This window comes from Cornus florida, unplaced genomic scaffold (genome assembly GCF_030987335.1).
Source record: "Cornus florida cultivar Cherokee Brave unplaced genomic scaffold, ASM3098733v1 CherokeeBrave_3.0.0_Hap2_Chr08, whole genome shotgun sequence".
Classification (NCBI taxonomy): Eukaryota; Viridiplantae; Streptophyta; class Magnoliopsida; order Cornales; family Cornaceae; genus Cornus; species Cornus florida.
Genome location: NW_026775578.1, coordinates 32,697,785 through 32,710,001, shown reverse-complemented (window position 1 = coordinate 32,710,001; position 12,217 = coordinate 32,697,785).

Here is a 12,217-nt window from a genome sequence, read left to right as displayed (position 1 = left end):
AACTATTTTGTAAGGGACTAGCACACTTGTGCCCGGTATGTTTTCATACTTTCATCTCTCTATTTACCAAAAAATTCTTTATATTATAACGGTACAGTATGATGTTCCAAAGGAACACCTCGGTCCAAAAACAGATATAACCAGCAGCTCTACTAACGGAGACCGCAGCAACTCCACAACTCTGAAAAAGAAGTGCACAGCCCAAAAGGAAGGTAATTAATTCAATAACATGGTTTCTAACAGAAAAATTCAACTCATTCATCCAACAAAGTATAATCCACGTAAAAATTCCGAGCATAGTTCACTTCTACAAAGAATGAAAAATAGAGAGAGCAGCAGTGAACTTCGAAATGAAGGGACGATTTGCTGCAGCAACAATTACAGGGACAATGGAGGTTGCAGAGGTAATGTGAGAATTGGTGATGCCAAAGCATTGAGCAGGAAAAAATGGAATAAGGCATGTCTCAAGCGGACGAGAATATAGCACAATAAATCACTTTAAAGTTTTGTCGTTTTTTTTTTAGTTAAAAATGGCTTAAACATCGTTGACGTGGAACAAGTAATTATTTTTCAGCCAAAATTAAAAGAGTGAATGTAGCTTTGAATTTATGGTCATGAAATGGACAATGCGTAGCTTCGATTAATTTTTAAAAAATTAATAATAAAATAAAATAAAAAATAAAAAATTGTATATCTATTTTCTCCGTTGGATTCTGCACTGATATATATTTTCCATGAGCTTGTGGGTTTCTTCTATGGTGCATGATTGCTATTTGGTTAAAGTAATTTTTTTGCACACTCCTTCTGGGTGGATCCCATAGACAGTGAAAATCATTCTACACCCTAAAAAAAGGTATTTCATTCTTGCAAATCACTTATCTCTATCTTCTCATCTATGGAATTCAAGTCTAGTACTTATACCATTAAGTTTAGTTCTCTGCATGACAAATAAATTTAAGAATTTTCCCAATATAAATGTTTTTTAGTGAGCCAGATCTTCAATTTATACAGCAAAGATATATAACAGCATACTTCTAAGCAAGGTCCCAAACTTAAAAGGAGAGAATAAAAAGAATTTTGGCCATATCTCATAGCCGATCCTCAAGTTGAGTATGTCGAATCATCGCACAACATATTGACAACTAACAACAATTAATTATAATTAATCAATCGTTAATATATCTCCGTAAAACAAAACAATATCCATCCTAGTCAACATAACAAAATTTAACTTGATAGTATCCAATCATAAAGTTTCCTTGCATAATAAAAGATATAGACCTCTAGTGTAAGCATGCAGATACAACTAACAACAATTATTTATGATAATCAATCGTCAATATATCTCCGTAAAACAAAATAATATCCATCCTAGTCAACATAAAAAATTTTTTTTTACTTGATAGCATCCAATCATAAAGTTTCCTTGCATCATAAAAGATATAGACTTTTGGTGTAAGCATGCAGAGACTCCTCCTAACGCCTCAACCACACATGAAATGTGGAAAGAAACAGGTAATATTAGCATATAAAAGTTGAAGATAAATTAACAAGTAAAAATAACTCAACGTCATAAATTTGCAGTTTAAGTATGGATTAGGGCAGCATTAATGACGTTTGATCCTTCAACTGAGAAACACTTGTGGGCGCAATCTCATTCGTTTGGTCAGTGACCTTGCGCAGCCATTCGTTTCTTCGATGGTGCATGATTGCGATTTGGTTAAAGTAATTTTTTTGCGACTCCTTCCGGGTGGATCCCGTAGACAGTCAAAATCATTCTACACCCTAAAAAAAGGTATTTCATTCTTGCAAATCACTTATCTCTAGCTTCTCATTTATGGAATTTAAGTCTATTACTTGTACCATTAGGTTTAGCTCTCTGCATGACAAATAAATTTAAGAATTTTCCTGATATAAATGTTTTTTAGTGAGCCAAATCTTCAATTTATACAGCAAAGATATATAACAGCATACTTCTAAGCAAGGTCACAAAACTAACTTACTTAAAAGGAGAGGATAAAAAGATTTTTGGCCATATCTCAAAGCCGATCCTCAAGTTGAGTACGTCGAATCATCGCACAACATTGACAACTAACAACAATTAATTATAATAACCAATCGTCAATATATCTCCATAAAAATAAAAGATATAGACAAGCATGCATAGACTCCCCATATCGCCTCAACCACTGCAATGTGGAAAGAAACAGGTAATATTAGCATATAAAAGTTGATAAATTGCACTAACTAACAACCCACCATTACGAGCTTTCTTCTCTCTCCCAAGAAACCCCTAAACAATCCCGTCTCATATTTAACGCCAAGTGAAGGCAGGTGACCCATGTGCCTTGGGCAAAATTTATAATGTCATCAAATATATGAATCGCCCTTCCTCCCGTTTCCACCCTTCCTCTCTCCTCCAACAACCTCCCAGCTTTTTCCTCATCTTGTCAAGCCTTCTTCTACCCATCATTCACCTTCTAAGCATGCAACTTCGAATGATTATAATAGCCAACACCAAAAAACATCAACCAATATCCAAACAAATTCACCAGCATTATGGTATCCTTGATCACCAACCACAAAAACGCAAACCACCTCAGACACATAGCCAAAGCAGAGGTCTTTCCAACAGGCAAAAACACAACCAAATTCAATGCAAATGCACATAAATAATTGGTCCCAAAAATTACAAAATTGAAATGAAAATTCCAAGTCGGTTTTTAAAAAATTAACCAAAACCCATTGTACATGAACACCAAGCAACAAGGAACAACATAGTAAAACAAAGTAATGGGATTCAATATTATACCCTTTGAAAGGATAGGCTTCTAGTGCAAGCATAGAAAGAGTCATTGTAATGCTTCAACCACTTGAAATGTGGAAAAAATAATATTAGCATATAACAGTGAAGGTCCCACCTCCTTAATCTAGTCAACGTCACACATTAATTACTTAAAATAGTAATCAATCAATAATATTGACAATTTTTTCAAGTATATACCCTTGCTTTGATCGTTTGACTTATGCAGATTGAGCCTTATTGAATTGCCTTTAAATAAAATTAGAGTTTAGAGAGGTAAAAAAAAAAAGAGCCCAAGTAAATGAATCATATTACACATCATAGTTTCAGAATTTTAGGAATTGAAAATCGTGTGTGAAGTGACCAAAGAATCTTCTAACTAAAAGAATTAGACACTATACACAATAGTATATCTTCAATTCTAAATTTCCTTCAATTCTAAGTGCTTTGACTTAATTTGAGTGCATCAACATATTATCAACATCATCCGTCGTCATCACTAGAGTCAACATTGACATCAACATCCTCATAACGTTGACATTAACATCCTCATCTAGAATCGTCATCTAGAATCACATAATCCTCTTGCATAGATATACATTTAATTAAGATAAACTGAAAAGAGACTTCTTATCATAATTGGTCATTTTAAAACCAACATCACTGCTACAATGGTAAGGGAATTTATATAATTCAATTAGCTAGGCAAAAAAAACATACATGTTTTCTTTTTGCCGACTCCACCTATTCCCATCCACTCTCTTCTTTCAAAAAAAGAGACCTATATTATTAAGACAAAAGAGGAAAAGTTTTAAATGCGTTAATAAACTTGTAAAACATATATTCTGAAATTGAAAACTAAACTTCCAAGTCTTTAATTTCCATTAATAAATTGTTCGAGCATCACATCATAAAAATATTATATATATGTATATAGAAACAAAAACAAAAACAAACAATCAGTATGTAAAACATAAATAAATAAACTTAACCAATGGCAAAAAATGCCAATTAAAATTTTAGAAAAAGTAAGAGTTTGTTACCTAATGACTGAGAAGGCATGTTTCTTAAACCTTGTTCTTTCTAAATATTAAGGCTCGATGCTAACCCCAAAAATAAGAAAACACTCAAGTTGTGAGGAAGAGGTTTCACAATCTCACTCATAGCAATTAAAACACCACCATCTAAGTATTATATGTATCATGTATCAACTCAACTATGCTTTCATTCAAAATGTTGGACACCTATCCGTAGAAAGAGGTGTGATTACGGATAGGTGTGATTAGCACATATTATACTCAGCTCTTATATTAAATTAATCCAATAACAAAGTACAATGTATTAGTTTAGGAATAATCTTCAAAATTAACAAATTAATATCCTGATATTCTGCATTTTAATAACAAAAGAAAATCAAAAACCAAAATTTAAAAATAAAAATATGGCAGAAAGATTGAATATATCCTTCGTGCAATACACAGATTATATTCCTATGTGAAACAAAACATCCAGGATTTCTCAATGGGGTGGGCTAATTCAAAATATATCAACCAAAATCAACTGTTGTTTAATTCAATTTTAGTTAATTAACAATGTTTCCTCAGACAATTGACTAATTAAGGCATAGAAAATCCTATTTGGGTAATTAATAAAAAAAAATTACCATGAACAATTCACCACTTAGTACCCTATCTCTTCGTTTGACCAATTTACTAATCCTATTTGAGAATCTACTAGTGGAAGCAGAGTGTGAGGCAGTTCATGGCAAGCCCCTTCCAACACTACGGAATTCACTCAAAAGCATGCTTTTTGTAAGTATTTTAATTTTCAAGAAGTAACTTTAGAGCTTTACCCTATATTAAGTACTTTTGCTTGTCAAAGTTCTTGTTATGATTTTTTTTTTTTTAGTTCTGAAAAAATTTCCATCTTCAAAAAGCTTGGCATGTTGATAAAAATTGTTTCAGATTCAATCTCTGCAGACTTCTAATCCAATTCAGATTCTTTTTCTTTTCTTTTTTCATGCCCAGATTCAAATTTTCTTGTAGACATAATTGACAAAAAAAAAAAAAAAAAAAAAAAAAAAAAAAAAAAACAGATATAGAAGTTATAGAAATAAAATAAAATATTTGTTTTGGTGAAATAAAATGTAGATTACGGGATTACCTCGAAATGCAATGCAAATTTTGTTACTTTATATTGTAAAAAAATAATAATATTTATTTAAAAAAGATCATAAAAAATTTCACCAAATAGGATTTATTTTGCAAAACAAGAATTAAAGACCTTGATTAGTTGATTTAGAAAAAAAAATTAAAACAAAACCCATACATACAAGTTAGCAGTTGCAGAGAGAGAGAGGGAGGCAAGCTTGAGAGTTGAGAGACAGCGGCTGAAGCTTGCGAACAGTGAACCCAAACTGGAACAGCGGGCGATGGAAACTGAAAGATATGGGCTTTGATATTTGGAACAATCTGAAATGATATGCCGATATGGGTTTTGATATAGGTAATAGGTTTTGAACTTTTGATTCTTGCAGACAGATAGATTAACTGAAATATATTATATATGGGTTTTTAACTTCTGATTCTTGTAGATTTTGTAGTTTGCAGTTGCAGAGAGAGAGAGATTGAGAGAGAGAGGGGAAGTTCAGAGTTGAGAACGAGAATAGCGATAGAGGCGATTGGGGAGGCTGAAATAATCTGCCTTAAAAAGCAAGTTTGGTCAAATTTACCTGTCAAAAAGCAGGTTTGGTCAAATTACCTATCAAAAAGCAGATTTGGTACTGGAATTGCAGGATTTGGCTGAGTTGAATCTGATTCCGTTTTTGGAGTTTTCAAACTCACAAAGTACAATAATTTATCACCAAAGTTCTTGTTATGAATTTTTTTTTAGTTCTGAAAAGATTTCCATCTTCAAAAAGCTTGGCATGTTGATAAAAATTGTTTCAGATTCTGCAGATTTCTAATCCAATTCAGATTCTTTTTTTTTTTTTTTCTTTTTTCATGCCCAAATTCAAATTTTCTTGTACACATAATTGACAACAACAACAACAACAAAAACCACAGAAATATAAGTTATAGAAATATTAAAAGAAAAAAAAAATTTGTTTTGCTGAAATAATAGGTAGATTACGGTGATTACCTCAAAGTGCAATGCAAATTTTGTTACTTTATATTGTAAAAATGAAAAATATATTTAAAAAAGATCATAAAAAATTATTTAGTTTGCAAAACAAGAATTACAGTAGAAAAAAAAAATTAAAACAAAACCCATACATACAAGTTCGCAGTTGCAGAAGGGGGGGGAGGGAAGCTTGAGAGTTGAGAGACAGCGTGAGAGACAGCGGCTGAAGCTTGCGAACGGCGAACCCGAACTGGAACAGCGGGCGATGGAAACTGAAAGATATGGGTTTTTATTTTTTGAACAATCTGAAATGATATGCCAATATGGGTTTTGATATAGGTAATAATAGGTTTTGAACTTTTGATTATTGCAGACAGATAGATAAACTAAAATATATGGGGTTTTGAACTTCTGATTCTTGTAGATTTTCTAGTTTGCAGTTGCAGAGAGAGAGGGGGGGAAGTTCAGAGTTGATAACAAGAATAGAGATGGAGGCGATGAATTATTTGCCCTAAAAATACTCCGGGCCTGTTTAGTAACATCAATGATTCCTGATTTTTACTATTAATTCTTAAAATCGAGAATCAAAAGTAAAAATCATCTTTAATAAAATATTTTTACTTTTTAATTTTAAGAAAGTACTTTCTAATTTTGTGAAGGAAAGAGAAAGTGAGAATTCTGTGCTTTCTCTAATTTCTACATTGCTCACAGAAATTACTTCCTCTACTGTAGCATTATTAATAAAATAAAATAAAAAATTCTAAAATCAACACCAATCTCTATCGGCGCCGCAAACCATCTTTTTTTTTGCTCTTCTTCTCTCTACCACCACAAACCGCCACCGCCGACGATGGAGTTGGCCGAAGTCGCATCCCATGAGAGGAGAGAGAAGACAAATACTTTCTCTCTCTACTGGTCTCTAGGAGGTGAATATCAGTCGCCTCACCGCCACCATTTTTTCCTCTCTTCTTCTCTCTACCACCACAAACCACCGCCGATGATGGAGTTGGAGTCGCATCCGATGAGAGGAGAGAGAAGATAGAAACACTTTCTCTCTCTACTGGTCTCTAGGAGGTGAACATCAGTAGCCTCAATCTCTCTCTATACTTTTTCTATATGCCCATGGAGATAGCATCAGGATCCCATCTTGCACCAACCAAACTAAGTCAGTGAAATCCTCATCGGTTAAGTGATCTAATAAGGGGCTTCCTAAAGTTCAATTGTAAGGAGTGCATAAAATGGGCTTTTGATTTGCCTAAAGGTGGGTCGAGTGAATGCAATTGATCTAGAGAATGACACCTTTATATAGAGGTTGTGTATATATATGTGTGTGTTTGTAATCATTTGTGTATAGATATTTGGGTGGTGTTGGGCAGGGCCATGTTGATAGAGGGAATTGGGTTCAATTCAGGCAAGAAATGAGAGAAAAGGGTTGAAGAAATTTTGTACCTACAAAATATAAATTGTAATTATTAAACATGCTTTCTAATTTCTTGCTTTGAAAATATTGAAAGCATAAAATCTTAGTGAACATGATTCTACTTTATATTTCAATTTCAGAAATGAAAATCACGATTTTACTTTTGAAGAAAGTAAAAGTAAGAAAGTAAAATCGTTAGTAAACGAGCCCTCCGTATTTTGTTTTTTGGTGACCCATCATCCATGGCCCCATAAATTTTGAGGCCCTAGGCTACTGCCTTTGTCGGCTTGGGTGGTGGCGTCCTTGGGCTTATTTGGCTTGGGTCGGTGACTGAGTTGATTTGGGTTTGATTGGGTGAGTTAATTTAGCGGTGGATTAATTTTGGGGTGGGCTATTTTTTTTTTTTTTTTCGCTAGGTAAAATTAGTATAGTAAAATATATACTTTTTTTAGGTGGGGCTCAAATCCACCCCTACATCCGCCCTTGATTGCATGAGATGATTCACTCCCACTATTTTTGGCATGGTTAAATCTTTCACTTGTTAATTATTATAGTCGTGTGAGACAAGTATTATTATTAATTTTTAAATTTAAAATTATAAAATAATTATTCCCAACTTTTGCAACTTGTTACAAGTATGTCAAGAAACTTTCAATCTAATTTCAAAAGGTAAAAGGTTAAAAATGTGTTAAAATATAAAATTCTTTAGGCAAATAATGAACAAAATATTAGTAAAAGTGTATAAAAATTAAATACCAGATGTATCAGTTAGCAAAATACCAATGTAAATGAAAAACTATTAAAAATAAATAAATAATAAATTTGAAACTCTATTTTTCAGTTGACGAAATTGACTCATCCTAGATACTCCTGTGAAAAAAGAAAAAATAAATTACTCTGTCTATTCATATTGAACTATGTTCCATCTTGTCTGGTCATTCATTACCGAAATAAGAAAAATATTTAATACATATGGAAAGGGGCAAAAGAAACGTAGAAGTCTAAAACGCTCTTTGCAATGTAGTGCGTGGAAAGCCCAAGCAATTGAAATATTTTCCTGATAGGGAGAGCAAGTAGAAGGAGAGAAAAACCTTGAAACCAAGGAGTTTTAGAAACGTCCATTGAATGACTCTCAGTATTTATAGATGCATGTAATGGAAATGTATCTTAGTAAAGATGTATGAATTTATAAGGTGTAATCATATAATTTTAATCGTATATGTGTTTCGACTTGCAAAAACCTTTCTCACACAACTCTTCATAAATTTATTTAAATTCCAAAAAAAATAAAAAAAAAATTAATAATAAAAATAATAATAATACTAATAATAATTGAATGGGTGTATTATTTGAGCACAACTCTTGAAAAAGAGAGGAAAAGTTTCATTCATACACAACTCTTGAAAAAGAATAGAAAAGTGATAATATATAATAATGTCTCAAAAGATTCAACAAATAAAATTAATTAATTAATTAAAAAAAAAAAAGTGAAGAGAGACCTTTAAAAGTTCTTACAATAAATTGAATATAGATACAATAATAATTAGACACGTAACAAATTTTGTGGTATGTCTTTAACAAAAATTGCAGTAACTTGTGTCTGGAGTCTTTTTTTTTTTTCAAAAAGGTGTTAGTAGTTAAATACTTTTCAAGAATTTAAAGAGGTGTTAATGTTTGATTCTAACTCTAATTATTAATTAAAATATGAATATCATCGCAGAAAATAATACAAAAATCAAATAAAAAAAATCAAATGACTCCTATATATAATAACTTTAACTAACAATCACTCTGTCATGTCCGTGAAAGTCTTAATCTACTTCATCTTTATTGAACACCCGCACAATACTATTGGTAGTATTGTCAACTTATCGCGAAGAAACAAAACAATGACTTGGACGAAAATGTATATACATAGAAAGATAGAGATAGTTTTACAAAGAAACTGTTTCATGTAATAATTACAGTATATTGAATAAAAGTTATATGTAAAAAAGAACTCTAAAATATTTCAATAATAACGTGATATAGAAATAAATATAAATAAATATAAAAAAATACAGGGAGACATAAAAAGTTTTTAGATAAGAGAAGAATTGTAACCTAAATATATATATTCAATAAGTATAGTGCACTTACGATATTGGCCTAAAAATAAAAAGAAGGTTTTTGCATAAAAGAATATAACATGAAAGAGTTTTTTTAAACAAGAACTCTTTGGGAAAAAGAAGAAAGAAAGAAAAAAGTGTATAAAAAGGAAACATCGCAATCGAATAAGTTGATATAATCAATTCTAAAAAAAAAAATTACAAAAAAAATAATAAAAAATAAAAATATGCAGATTGAAACTTAAAGGAAAAAACAATATGTAATTCTCATTTATCCTTAAATGAGATCCAACTCAAACACGAGTATTTTGAAACTATGAAAATATATATAATCCAAAGAAGAAAAAAAAATCCCAAACAATAGTAGAGGATCTAACACGACACAATCAATTATTCAAACTCTCAAAATATATAATAAAATAAATATGCAGATTGAAACTTAAAAAAAAAAAAAAAATGTAATTCTTAAAAAAATATATGTTTTTCCATTAGATCTAAAACTATTTTAAGATGATCAGTAAAAGACGGAGAAAACGAAAAAAGAATCCGAACCAAGATTATATTATGAGAGATCTGTGAACAGATCTACAGAAAACGAAAAAATAATTGCAACGCGGGAGTGAGTGAGTCATTGCAAAGGTCTCAGTGGCCAACAGTGTCAACAATCAAAGTAGCAAGTTTATGAGTTTATGTAATAAGTCAGCCAACAAACAAACCAAAATGATGGTACCTTACCAGTGTGTGTGCCCCGGGGTTTTGTAGGGTACCTCAATGCTGGTTCCCTGTAATCTCCTGCTCTCCGTCGAAGTAAAAGTCTCAGTGGTAATAACCAGTCTAATTAAAAAAGGAGAATTTATTCTAACTCTTCCACACACCATGCAAGAGAACAACAAAAATTAATGAAGTATCTGGTGGAGAGGGGAGTAACCCATGTGAACCTGTTTGTGTTTTATGGAATTGAATCTCATTCTCCTTTTTAATTAGACGTTGCTTGGTATATTGTTCTGGAGGAAGCGGATGGAGGACAGATATTACACTACAAGGGAACACCACTGAGACTTCTACTTCTACACAGAGCAGAAGATCTGCGAACAAAGAATACGAAGAGACGTGGTAAACATAAGCTCTACGAATAGATCTACAGAAAACGAAAAAATAATTGAAACCCAGATCCTCAGACACGGCGAGGATGCGATATGCGAATATAAGTTTATGGAAGAGACACAGAGAGAGAAACCCTAACCCTAGAAGAAGAACGTTTCAGCCGCCCCGTGAGGGAGAGAAAAAGATCGAATCTTTGGGATGAGGATGCTGTGACCTGTGATCCAAATCGCACCACGCATTGTTGTCAGAGCCATATATGCAGTGGAAGAGAATCCATATATGCAGACCCAAATCCTTCAGCTTCTGCCTAACGAATTAATTCTCTCAAATTTTTTAGCTTTTAATCCCAGTGCTTAAGCAAAGAAGAGACAGAGAGAGAAAGAGGAAGTGAGTTGAGGGTAAAACAAGAGAAGGATAAAGTTGGGTTAAGGGTTACGAGGGAGAGAGCTGTTTGTAATTTTGACAACAGTGTTTTGTTTTCAGAAAATTAAAAATAAAAAATTGTATAAATTTTTTTTTTTTTTGGCTCAGTTTCTGGCTATAAAGCACCGATACCCTAAAAGAGTGTCGTACTCGTATCGAACACGTGTTCAAATTATTATTATTATTTTTGAAGGTCCGACATACACCACATGTCACACTGAAGTACAAAGAAGGAGTGAGAGAGGTGGAGTAGATGATGGAGAGCGAAGTGAACCACGGCTGGAGAGAGAAATGGGATAAAAGATTGTTACTTTATCATCTTAAAAAGTGTATTAAAAAGACAAATAAATTAAAAAGCTTATATGTTTGGTTATAAAGATAACTTATTCAAATGTTCCATATAAATTTATATTTTAATAAAATTTGAACTTATGATTTTTATGTTTTTTATTTTATGTTTTTTTTAAGAGTAGTAGAGATTATTTGATTAGCCTAATTTAAATAGAGATAAAAAAAAAAAAAATTATAATATATATATATATAATTTTATTGTCGTGTGTGTGTCTTATTTGTTTAAAATTTGTCGTATTGCCGTATTCATGTCGTGTCGTACCGGTGTCCCATATCCGCCTTAAAATTTAGTTATAAAAAAACTTATTTTCAGATAAGTGTTTTTTATTATTCTCTGAAAACTGTTTTCTGTTATCAGAATTATTGAGAATTGTTTTCAAAATTATAAACCAAACAAGTCTTTCTATTTCTTTAGTGCTCCCTAATCTCAAAAATACCACATCCTGCGGCTAAAAATGGGGAGCGCGTAAGCGCACTGTCATGGGCTTAGAGTTTCAGCACTACTTTAGCAACTCCCGTGGGCACCTAGACGTTACTTTTACTCTCGCAAGTACTTGGTCAGCCTAACTCCTGTGCCCACCTTAGCCAACACACTCCCCTCGTGCGCTTACTAATGTTGCAGTGCCCCTCGCCCTCTCCTCACTTGGCTTGCATACTCACATACACTAAGGCATTTAAGTTGGCAAGGAAAAAATACTTTTATTACTACAAAGAATGTTTTAGACAAGGCTAGCTCTCAAACTCTCTACAAAGCTCTCAATACTCACTTTAGGACTTGATGGCTACAAAATGATATCCTACTCCTATTTATAAGCATCTCCATCCCTAATGGACAGTTAAGATGCATTCTAACCGACAGTGGAGATCGATTCTCTAGAATCTTCT